We start from the raw sequence: 11,936 nt of genomic DNA, 5'->3' as shown, positions 1-11,936 counted from the left end.
TATATATATTTGTTTTTTTGTTTGTTTTGTTTTTTTCGAGACTGGGTTTCTCTGTGGCTTTGGAGCCTGTCCTGGAACTAGCTCTGTAGACCAGGCTGGTCTCGAACTCACAGAGATCCGCCTGCCTCTGCCTCCTGAGTGCTGGGATTAAAGGCGTGTGCCACCATCGCCCGGCATATTATTATTTGTTTTGAAGTAAACATACTTATTGGTTTTCATCCTGCACTCACTGAATGATTGACTGTTTGGGGACAGATGCCATTCTCGACACTGGTCCTCATTCTCAGCCTTTCCTTTGGGCAGAGGTTCTAGTGGTTTGAAGCTGCTGTCTCCGATGCAGACAGAGGCCCAGGGTGGGCTGGGTCCAGGACAGGAACAATTTCCCAGCTCTCCCTGGGATCTGTCTTGTTAGCGCACCCAGGTCTACCGCTGACCAGTTCTGCCGTGAGAAATCCTCTGAAAGGATCCCATGCCCTTGACACTTTAGAGCAAGCTCATTGTTCCTGGTTTTTATTAAAGGGAACTCCTCTCCAAGCCTGGAAATGGAGACACCAGCAGACATGTAAACGTGCTAATGAATGTGTGAAATGATTGTTAACTTCCATGGAGTGGCAGCCAGTGCACTACATACCTGTGCTACTTGTATGTCCAATGGTCATGTTGTGATCTTTAAGTATGCAGCTTAGACAGAAACAATGACATATGTCTGTAATCCCAGAATTAAGAGGCAGAGGTAGAATTCAAAGTCAGTCTGAGTTATATAGTGTATCCCTTTCTCAAAAAAATCTAAACATCACCTGTGTACACACACACACATTTGGAAATCTCACCGCCTTGTTTATATCTGCACACATGCATGATTATTTTTTAAATGAAGAAAATGTTTTTTAAATGTTAAAAGACATTAAAACGCCGGGCATGGTGGTGTACACCTTTAATCCCAGCAAAGAGGCAGAGGCAGGAGGGTCTCTGTTCGAAGCCAGTCTGGTCTACAGAGAGTTAAGTTCCAGGACAGCCAGTGCTACACAGAGAAAGCCTGTCTTGAATTAAAAAAAAAAAAAAAAAAAGACATTAAAACTCCCCCAGGCCCCTGGATTCTGGAATGGCTTTAAGACTTTGCCTCCTATGAGGAGGAGACATCAGGTGTCCCGCTGATCATCCAGAAAGCAAGCCGCCCACAGGAGCCCGCTGCCCACATCCAGAAAGCTTCCTGCTGTCGTATCCAAGTTTATTGTCTCTCCAGGCTGGCTAATCAGGCTGTTTGGAACAGGTTACCCTGTACGAGGTCTGGAGAAGGGAACTCTAAGCTCAGGGGCTGTGGTATCCTAAATGGCCACACTGTGTCCCCACAGGACTGCCAATGTGCTGTGTGTAAGAACAATAGGAATCAGGTTTCTGTCTCTATAGAGAACATACACAGCCTCCCTACACCCCTGGGTGGACTGGGCTCGCTTTGTATTGTCTGATCTAATTGCTAACGGCCCACGGCAAGATCAGCCAGTCCAGCCCTGTGACTGTAGAGGAAGCCACCATGACGCCGAGAGGGGGCCTGGCCATCATTCCCAATCTTCTACTCTTTTGCTCCCTTTCCTCTCTGCCCAAAGGCAGGCAGAACCGTATGCTCTCTGGAGTCTTCTTGAAGGGCAGATGGACCTCTGTGCCTTTCAAAGCCTCAGAAAAAAGTCTCGGCCCAGGAAACTCGACCTTGTGCTTCCTAAGCCCTTACGGGAGCCAGGGCACATCACATAAGATTCCAGCAGGCTCTGACCCTTAAAGCCACGCTACATTACCTGCTCTTGCAAAATAGTAACAGCCCAAGGTTCAAATTCAGTCAGAATTTACAGCCCTCTGTCTGGCACGTCAGAGGTTCTTGCCCCTGTTCAGCTTCTCCAAATCAGTGTTTGTCTGTAGAGTGTCAGGAACTTGAGAAGGCTCTGGTCGGGGTCGTCTCTGCACTTAGGGTTAGAGAACCCCACCATATGGATGAGAGTCAGAATCTCCGACTCAGGGTCTTGGGGGGTAATCTGGTCTAGGTCATTCCTTCATACAGCTCCCCAGAGCACACCGTTCGTGACATGCTGCTTTTATTTCTGAATTTCAGTGTGTGACCTGATTCCCTCTGGGTTTGTACCTGAAATTTGAGGATTTGCCACCAGGGGGTGCCAGAGAAGTGGTTTAGTCACTGATGTTCACGACCCTTGCTTGTGCTCTCTGCATTCAAGCTCTGAGTTAAATTCTAGCATTTCTGGCACAGAGAGCTCTTTATCAAAATAATGGAAGTCCCTGCTTCACTAAGGATCCCCAGTGCCACCTGAAATCTCTCTTAGAGTGACACACCTTACACTGAGAAATAAAGGCAAGATTCAGGGACAGCACAGAATCGTCTTGAGCTGCTTTGTTGAATCCTGAGACACAGACCGTGTCTCAAAGTCACACTCATTTTGACTGATCAATATATGCTGTTTGCCTGGGGACTTTTGCATAGGGGTCCCGATGAGTCCCTTGGTCCCAGCTTTAAGTCTGAGCAAAATACTGGTGTTGACTGAAGGTTAAGAGGTTTAAGATTCAACACCGCAGCAGGCTTCAAGTTGAGATGGGTCCCCACCTCAGCCTTGCCACTCACTCTTCAGCAAGCTATAGTAAAACTACCCCATCTCCATCCAAAGCCCATCCAAGGGGCTCTGAACATGGCCACATCTCACTGTAGCATCCCGACACGACCAGCACATTGTGTCTCGTGGTTTCCATGGTCCACAGAGGTGGACAGAGCATCCAATCTGAAGAGATGCGTCTTCATGGCCATTAAACCAATTCCCTTCTTCCTGCCCGGCCAGACCCCCAGTATCATTATGCAAGAGCTTGCAGGACCTGGCCTTGGAGGTCAAGAAAGCTCCATGGAGGGAGTAGGAGAGGCCACTATGAGATGTCACAATGTCACCCAGTCTTGGCTCCAATAGGGAGATCAGTGTCCAACAGTTTTTGGAAGCTGCTTCAACCTCCAAACTTTCTTGCTGCTCTTCTGGGAATCAAATCTGCCCCTAAGTTGTTTTCCTCTTGGTTTCTATTTCTGTTTACGAGAAGCCTTCATTCAGAAATAGTCTCATGTTTGCCCCAGACCCTCAGAATTGAAGAAGATGAAGTTGTGGTGGCTGGGGTGGGGGAAAGAATTTGTCTGAGGGACTGCACTCCTTTCCCAAATAAGTTCTGTCTCTCTCTCCCAGCCAGACTCGCTATAAAAGGGAAAACTGGACAACGGGCGGTGGGAAAGGAAGGGAGCCTGCGCTGGCAACTCTCCGTGAAACACGGACACCGCACTGTTTACAGATTCCTGCAGCCAGCTCTGGAATCCAGATGCAGACAACACTGTTTATGTAACAGAAATAGACCCCAGCGCCACATGACTAAGGTGGCTACTGGGAGTTGGGTCTCCCATGAGGAGACATTTGCTGCAGATGAGGTCAGAGGGGACAGCAGGGGACAGATTCCCTGGGGTTCCTGGGCAGGCAGGTTGTGTTTTCAGGCCAGGCTTCTGGTTGAGATCTGTCACGAGGAAGGCATGTCTAAGATGTGTGTGTGTGTGTGTGTGTGTGTTGGGGGGGGGGTTGAAAGAAGCCATGCCCTAGCATCTTCTCACTATTATCACTCGCAAAGGGTAGAGTTAGTTCTTCATCTAAGAGGAACGGGGCCTGCAGGTCACAGTACTGTCCCCTCCCAGCAGGATGCATGGAAGACTCGAAGCCAGTCAGTGTTCAAGATGCGGCTTCTCCCCATGGCTCCACCTGGTTCTAACACATGGTTCTCATCAGCCCTCCATTGCCTGGTCAACAAGGAGGTTTGAATGTTCTAGAATCAGGAGATGTGTCAGCCAAGCAAACATCCCCCCAAGCCTTGGTCCCAAGCTCACCACTTTCTTCACATCCCTTGTTTTCCCAGCCTCACTAGTGGATGACCCTCCTAAGGGATGTCTCTCAAGACACGGATTAAATCCCTACCCTCTCCAAGAAATCTCCGGTTGTGCCCGTCTGAGAGGAGTCAGCCCTTCCTCTGGGCACAGTCACCACCTGTCTCTAGATCTGTTCCCCCCCACCCAAGGTCACCCATGACTTTGAAAACAGAGCTGTGTTTCATCTCTGCACAAGCTTTAGCCCAGGCTTAGTGCCCAATACAGGAAGCGGAGTTGTTAAAGGGGAAAAAATGGCCTCACATGACAAGGGTAGGATCAGAGATTCTTTGTCTCCTGTTGGGGAAGCCTGCATTATCTACTTTTCTATCACTGGATTGAAATTTCTAAGGCTGGAACTTTAAGAAGCAAATAGGTTTATACAGCTCAGACTTTACGGGCATGGAGCCAACCCATCTCTGCTGTACGGAGGCTGTCAGGGTGGGTGGACTCAGTCATGAAAAGACAGTGTCACCAGACAGAAATCCAGAGAGACATGAAAAGGGGCCAGCAATGACCTCCAACTGGGTCCCACTTCTTAGAGGCCTCACCACCTCTACACCGCCAGGCTGAGGAGAAAGCCTTTTCCACATGAACCCCGTGGGAGCCCACACCACATCCAAACCGTAGCCCGGCCCAAATCATGCCCCTAGCTCTTTGCATCCCTGAGGAAACCAGCATCCTCATGTACTAAGATCAGGCTTGAAGTCTCCTGACCTGCTTGGTTGGGTTTGCAGCTCTCTGCACACCTGGCTCTCTCAGCTGTGAGAGCTCTGTTCCCTGGGGACCAAGGCACACCTTGTCTTCTTGAACCTGCAACCTGCTCCTCTGTGTCTACACTTTGCTTGGACCCACTCCCCAGTCAGGGTTCCACTTGGACGCCACGTCCTTGAGAACAGTTACCCACGCAGCAGCTCCTCCTATCTGGACACACTGAGCTTCTTACACGTGGGTAGGTGCAAAATCACCCTGGTGTCTGGTGGATACTCATGTGTCCTGCAGAAGGCAACTCCAGGCTTTGAGTCCAGGTAGTGTGTACCCTGGGTCACCTCTGCAGCTTGTGCAGTGTTTGACTGCTCTGACATCCGCTCTCCTGCCTGACTCACGGGGGGGGGGGGCAAGAAACCCATGTGCTCCCACCATCTCCCCAGTGTCTGGCAACGACTGTCTTGTACTAATGAGTGAATTCATGAAGACACCAGAGGGGGCTTGGCAGAATACAGGACTGTTGGAATACATGTCACCACCAGGACCCACCATACCTGGAGCTCCCAGGTGACCGCTATTGATGATCTCTAACTGCTCTTGGGACCTTAAGAGAAAGAAAGGACACAGATAAAACACGACTCTTTGCAGCTGGGTGCTGTCTTCTTTTCCTTTGGAGAAACAAACAAAAGCATGGGGGAGAGGAGGGGAAAGCTCTTGACACTCAAAGCCCGTGATCTCAGACGCAGCCCCGAGGACAAACAGGCCCCCTGAAAGTCCCAGCTAGACGCCAAACTCACGGTGCAAAGGAGGCCACTATGGCTGCCAGGATCAGTCCGGGCACACAGAGTTTTTCAGTCCCGTGGCCACAGCCCCTTCCACCCACCCGCCTACCCCGTGTGCCCCCAGAAGAAGACAGAACCTTCTGTCTGGGGGCGAGTCAGGCCTGCATATAATTAACTGTAATAATTGGCAGGTGGGTCACTGGCTTCTGGCTTCCAATCCACCAGGGGCTCATGAAAAAAAAAAAAAAAAAAAACCAAAAATCCTTGGATGCTCCACAGCTCATATTTAGTTTGGGCTCGGAGAAGCTTCAGCCTTCCACGTCCAGAAACAAGCTGTGGGCGGCAGCTGTCCTGGGCGAATGAGAGACCCAGAACAGCCTGGAAGGTCGAGGCTCCTTTGGCCCGTGGTCAGCTTACTCCTTGGGAAAAGAGGGAGCAGTAGTGGGGTCCTGTTTGAGGGAAAGGGGGTAGCAGTAGCCTAGGCCTGTTATCCCTTCTGGGAATGCAGATAAGGAGAAGAAAGGGTTCTTGCTCAGATGTTTCCTTTGGAACATTTGTTTGGAAGAGTGATCATTGCCAACCCAGATTCCACAGACCAGACATGCCCGTGTCAGCATCCCTGCACACCTGTGGTACCCGGGATGCTCAGTCTCACCGTAGGTGAGCCACCGTCTCAACAGTGTCTACTGCCCACTTGTCAGGTGTTCCCCAGTTGGGCCTGTTCCAGCCGTTGCTGATCAACAGTGTGTTATCTTTTCTACTGAGGCCAGGAATCCTCCACACAGAACTCCATAACAAGTAGACAGGAGTTGATACGAGAGCTAAGAAGGAGTTGTCACTTCAGGTAAGTAATTCAGAGGATGCCAAAATGTCATCCGGGAGTGATTAACAAAGAAAAAGGAAACGAGACCACGTTAGGACTGCGGTGCTGAGGCCAATCACTGCCAGAGTGGCCACTGTACCTTTCCAAAACTCCGTCCTCTGAGGATAAGCTTTGGGGAGGGGACCACTACATGAGAGGCCTAGCCAAGGTGGCTAGGGCTGGGGTAGCCAAGGACAGAAACACACCTTTTCTGCTCATCCCTTCTGTATTTGAAGCCTAAAGCCCGTTCTCTCACAGGAGGCGCGAGCTGTGTTTTTGGCTGTGTCCTAATCTGCTTTCTATCGCTGCGATAAGGCCCATAATCAAAATCGACACGGAGAAGACAGGGTTTGTTTATTTTGCAGCCTATAGTCCATCACACCGGGAAGCTGGGGCAGGAATTAAAGGGAGGAACCTGGGGCAGGGACTGAAGCAGAGACCATGGAGGAACGCTGCTTCCCGGCTTGCTCCCCGGCGGCTTGCGCACCACCATTTCTTATACGCTAAAGACCACCTGCCCAGTGGGCTAGGCCCTCCCACCCCAACCATTAGCTAAGAACATCCTCACAGACATACCACAGGCCAAGCTGATGGAGGCGTTTTCTTAGCGAGCGTCCTTCTCTCCAGAAAGTCCTAGCATGTGCCAGGTCGACAGAAACCCTGAGCTGCACAGGCTTGGTTTGGGTCAATTTTGCCTAGCTTCACTGCAAAGCCAGAGCCAGACTCCAGCCCACAGTGAATTCTGGGAGATAGCAACCCTTCCATGGGTAGTCTCAGGGTGGCTCCCTGCCCCATGTCTGTGACTCCACTGCTTCCCGGCAGATTAAGTTTATAGGGAACTAATGAGAAGGACTGGGGGTGGGGAGCATGTTCTTGATTGGAGTTCCTCCTATGTAGAATTGGAACCATAAGACTACATGGTAACTCTATGCTAAACATATTTAGAAAATGACACGGGTTTCTACAGTGGATTTACCATTTTATATTCCTACCAGTCATGTGTGAGGGTTTAATTTTTCCAAATCATCTATATGAACATGTTTATTCCTCCCTCTTTCTTTCTTTCTTTCTTTCTTTCTTTCTTTCTTTCTTTCTTTCTTTCTTTCTTTCTTTCTTTCTTGGATTTTTCGAGACAGGATTTCTCCGTAGCTTTTGGTTCCTGTCCTGGAACTAGCTCTTGTAGCCCAGGCTGGCCTCGAACTCACAAGAGATCCGCCTGCCTCTGCCTCCTGAGTGCTGGGATTTCCTCCCTCTTTTTAATCATGACCGTTTTTACAGATGTAAAGTAGTGTTATTATTATTATTATTATTATTACATGTATTTATTTATTTTCATACTTTGTGTGTTTGTGTCTGGGGGTCAGAGCAGAATTTGTCCGAACTGATTCTCTCCTCTGCCTTGTGGGTCCTGAGATCTGAATTCAGGTCCCCAGGCTTGGTGGCAAACACCCCACACCATCTCACTCGCCTATCACTGTGACTCTGATCTGCACTTTGCCAACGACGATGGCTTTGAGGATCAGCATGAGCTTGCTGGTCCTTTCAAGCTCTTTGAGGAAATGTCAGCTCAAGTCTTTCACTGGTTTTTAAGGTGAAACCCTTCATCTTTGTGTTGTTTCCCCTGTGGAATCTAGGTCATTTTCTAGACAGTGGGGTCAGGGATGAGTCAAAGGACACTGAAGTACTGCGGGGGAGGGCAGGGTGGCAGATTTAGAGTCCAGTAAAATTATTATACGCATGAAATAAATAATTGTCCTTCCGCCTGGGTCATGACTGTTGGTTAGGGAAGCAAAGATTAATTTTAGTCTGATATGCTTTCTGACACTGACCCCAAAACCTAACATCACTCTCAGCCATGCTTAGTCTTTCTAAGAAAACCCCCAAACAAACCCCAAGTCTGAGTATCCCTGAGCTTTCTCTTCCCCGGCCTTTTCCATTCTCCACCGGGAGTGTGCTGTGGCCATGGCTGTGCCTTTGCAACCACAAGGCACAGGGAACATCCTAGCATCCTTGGCATGGTAATTTGTGGTGACTTCTGCCTCCTCTGGGCTCTCGGGCCATGACCCCATCTGCTGACTAAACCTTGCCATGAGAACAGTCACCAGAGGTTGTGGCTTTGTGGTTAAGTTTCTCCTGGCTGTTAGAATCTACCATCTCCCATTGCCCTGGCTTTTTGGTATAGGTCTGGCTGTGACTTCCGCTGAACCTTTCTCATGGAGAATGCACAGGAGTTAAGTTCGACCTTTGACCCCTCTCTTGAGTCTCATTCTCTCCATAGATAAAGTCAAGGGATCCAATGAACACTAAAACATCAAGGTCTTCCTGCCGAGCTGTCTGCACCAGCCAGTCCGCTTGGATGAGCTACTTTCCCGTGTCAAGAAACAGCACCGTCCTCCCAGAATTCCAAAGGGAAGCAAGCAGATGGACAAAATGCTGGTGGCTCAGAGGAAAGAGAATTCAGGAAGTGGCAACTAAACCTGTCTTTGGAAATGAGCATGGGAACTCCATACTGATGTCTTTCATCTCTACAGCACCAGACACCGTGGTGAGGACAGGTGGAGCTTATCCACCGGTGCCTTGAGTCGACCTTGAAGGACGAAGGCCTTGAGAAGGAAAGTAATACCTGAGTGGCTACTCCCTTTTAAATAGAAGGGAGCAGTGAAGGGTCACCTGTCATGGTTCGACTCTGTTCCTCCTGGAAGCATGTACTGGAAACAGTCCCAGCGTGATGGTGGTAGGGGATGAACCTCATGAGGGTTACACAGGCCATGGCGATTCCATGCTCCTAAATGGGTTCATGTGAATAACCAAAGGTCTAGGGGCTTCCAAGTCCATCTCTCTTGGCATCTCTTACAATACTGTGCCTACTGCCACATTAAGGCACAGGGAGAGGCCCTCACTGTTTTGTTCCCCTCAGTCTTGGACTTCTCAGCCTTTTGGAACTGTGAGCCCATGAATTACTATCTATCATAAATTATTCTGTTATAACCTCACAAAATGGAGTAGGATGCCACCTAGAGCCCATCGGTATCACTGATCATGAGCATCCACAACATAGGACTCACAATGTGACAAATGTACAGATCTCCATTTCTAGATCCTCCCTGCCAGCCCTGGGGAGTAGAAGACAGTATACTGCTGATGTTCACCTCTCTTGGCCTCTCTCATTGAGTGATCCCTGCTGTCCTGTTAAGCTAAAGCAAGAAGGCTTTGCCTTGTGGTCCCTTCAAAGTGGAGGGACCATTTAAAAACTTACTCTCCCCTCTTTTTCAGAATTCCCATTCCTTCATTTTCCTCACAATCTAAACCTTGATCCCGTGTAGAGCTTAAAGCACAGATGCCAGTAGAATGCAGAATCGGAAACACATCTGAGCCTCAGTCTGTGCAGGACAGCCCCCGTTAGAGCAGAAGAGACAGGGTGGCTGGAAAACACGGGGGACAAGAGCAATCAACAGGACCATTAGAGTCTGAGGAAAGGCTTCACTGGAGGAAAACGTAAGATCTAAGATGGTAGCCCCTGTTGAACAATGGATTAGAGTTAGAAAGTTGAGCGATGGAAATATGGAGAGGAGACCTTTGCCCCTTCCTTCTCATAGCCCTACAGAGCCACATGAAAATGGCTGCTCATTATTTTTAAATTAGTGAAGTATGTCAGTGCTCCCACATGAATTCTTACTTGTCTATGGCATCCTGTTAATCCAGTGACTAACTGTCCTCAGCCTTGGCTATGTCCCTCCTGGGGGGGGGGGGGGTCCTGGCTCTGCTTTGAGTCTGGACTGTGCTCAGTGTTGAGACATAGCTGGAAAGGAAGCAGGCTGCTCCCCTCTGTCAGGCCTCTGGGCATCGCTGGCTGATAACTCTCTGGCTGGTGAGGACTTTGAGGAAGAGTACTGATGGAGGAAGGTAATTGGTTAATTATAATAAACCAACTGCTTGGCCTCATAGCTTAGAACATAGGTGGGTGGAATAAACAGAATAGGATGCTGGGTGGAAGAGGAAGTAAGGTCAGACTCTGCTCTGCTTCCGGAGAGACTCGACAGCTCTGCTCTCTGGAGCAGAGACTCCAGGATGGACGGAGGCTAGACTCTTCCTGGTAAGCGCACCTTGGGGTGCTTACACACATCNAGGCTAGACTCTTCCTGGTAAGCGCACCTTGGGGTGCTTACACACATCATTAGAAATGGGCTAGTCCAGGTGCGAGAATTAGCCTGTAAGGGTTAGAGTTCATGGGCCAAGCAGTTCTTAAATGAATATAGTTTGTGTGTTGTTATTTCGGGCATAAGCTAGCCAAGCGGCCGGGGTGTTGGGGACGCAGCCCCGCCGCTCCTAATTTCAACAGAGTACACATGGCCTACATCATCCCACCTGGAGTCCCCAAGGAAGATGGCTTCCATGCCAACCCCAGGATGGTGTCCCCTGTGGCTGAGCGGAGTTCCTTTTGGAGCACAACTGGATATATGGCTTCTGCCGCCCAACCCAAGTCCCCTCCTGTGCCTGAACCCACCCTCCTCATATGCCCCTCTCTCTCTTGCTCAGCCACACTGTAAGGGAAGCCTCTGTCCTTATCTGAGGGACAGCTTCAGTATCGGGACATTGCCTCATTTCCTGGGCTTCTTTCTGGAGACAATGAAAAGCAGGTCCAAAAGGCAGGCCACCCTGAAGCAGTGTCACAGAGGTGAGCTAGGGCTTGCTTTAATAAAGAACAAAATGGGGGGGGGGTGCATAGAAAGCTCCTCCTCCTTCTCTGACAGGAGAGGAATGATATGGCTAAGGAAGACTTTAAATACTCCATGCAGACGGGGGTGGGGGGCTGCTCCGCTGGAACACTGGCCTACAGTGCCAGAACCTAGAAGGGACGTCTTGGGATTACCATTGACACTTCATTGGACATAGTGAGGTCTCCAGAGTTCGGGGTTGCTGGGACCTGATGCCTTTGCCTCTCCGAGGGTGCTTCTGGGAGCACATCCAAATCTAGTTTCCCAGGTCCTCCGGAACACTGGGTGGCACTGGATGCATCTTTAGCACAAGGTAACCAACCCCTACGGCTTGCCGTCCTCCCATCTCTCCTGCCCGGTCCTTCCAGCACCTACCTCCTTGAGCCTCCTTCCACCTGTCTGCTCAGAATCTAGCCTGGCCTTGAGAGTCTCCCCCTGCTAAAGCTTCTTTTAGCTTCAGTGGTTGAAAAACAAGGGCATGGTTCACCGTCCTCCCTGGTCCCCTGAGATAGGCAGTGGAGCTGGGCCAGAACCCCAGAGACCCAAATGAGGAAATGTCAGGGCACTCTTGGGGAGACTCAGGTCACTTCACCAACATTGGCCAAGATCTGAGTCAAAGGGCATGAAGACACAGGCTTCCTGTGGACAGTGTCCCCAAGGATTGGGGAGGAGAGGGCCAGCTTTCTGTGTAGCCTGGCACCAGCCTCACAGGCCTGCAAGCACTGGCAAATGGCCAACTGTGGATATCAAGGCCCCTGAGTACCCATGTTTGTCTTTCTGCTCAATTTCAAGAGCTCAGCAATGTGTCCATTTCAAAATAATGATTACAATGCTCTTTGGTAAGATACAGAGGCTGGAATTCATGTCAAAGTACAGTAGAACAAAGCATCCTAAGAGAACCCAGCTTTGTGCAATGGCTGGCACAGAAG

The sequence above is a fragment of the Alexandromys fortis genome, unplaced genomic scaffold, assembly GCF_014885135.2.
Source record: "Alexandromys fortis isolate MF-2015 unplaced genomic scaffold, M_Fortis_MF-2015_v1.1 scaffold_162, whole genome shotgun sequence".
Taxonomy (NCBI): domain Eukaryota; kingdom Metazoa; phylum Chordata; class Mammalia; order Rodentia; family Cricetidae; genus Alexandromys; species Alexandromys fortis.
This window is presented reverse-complemented; position numbering follows the sequence as displayed.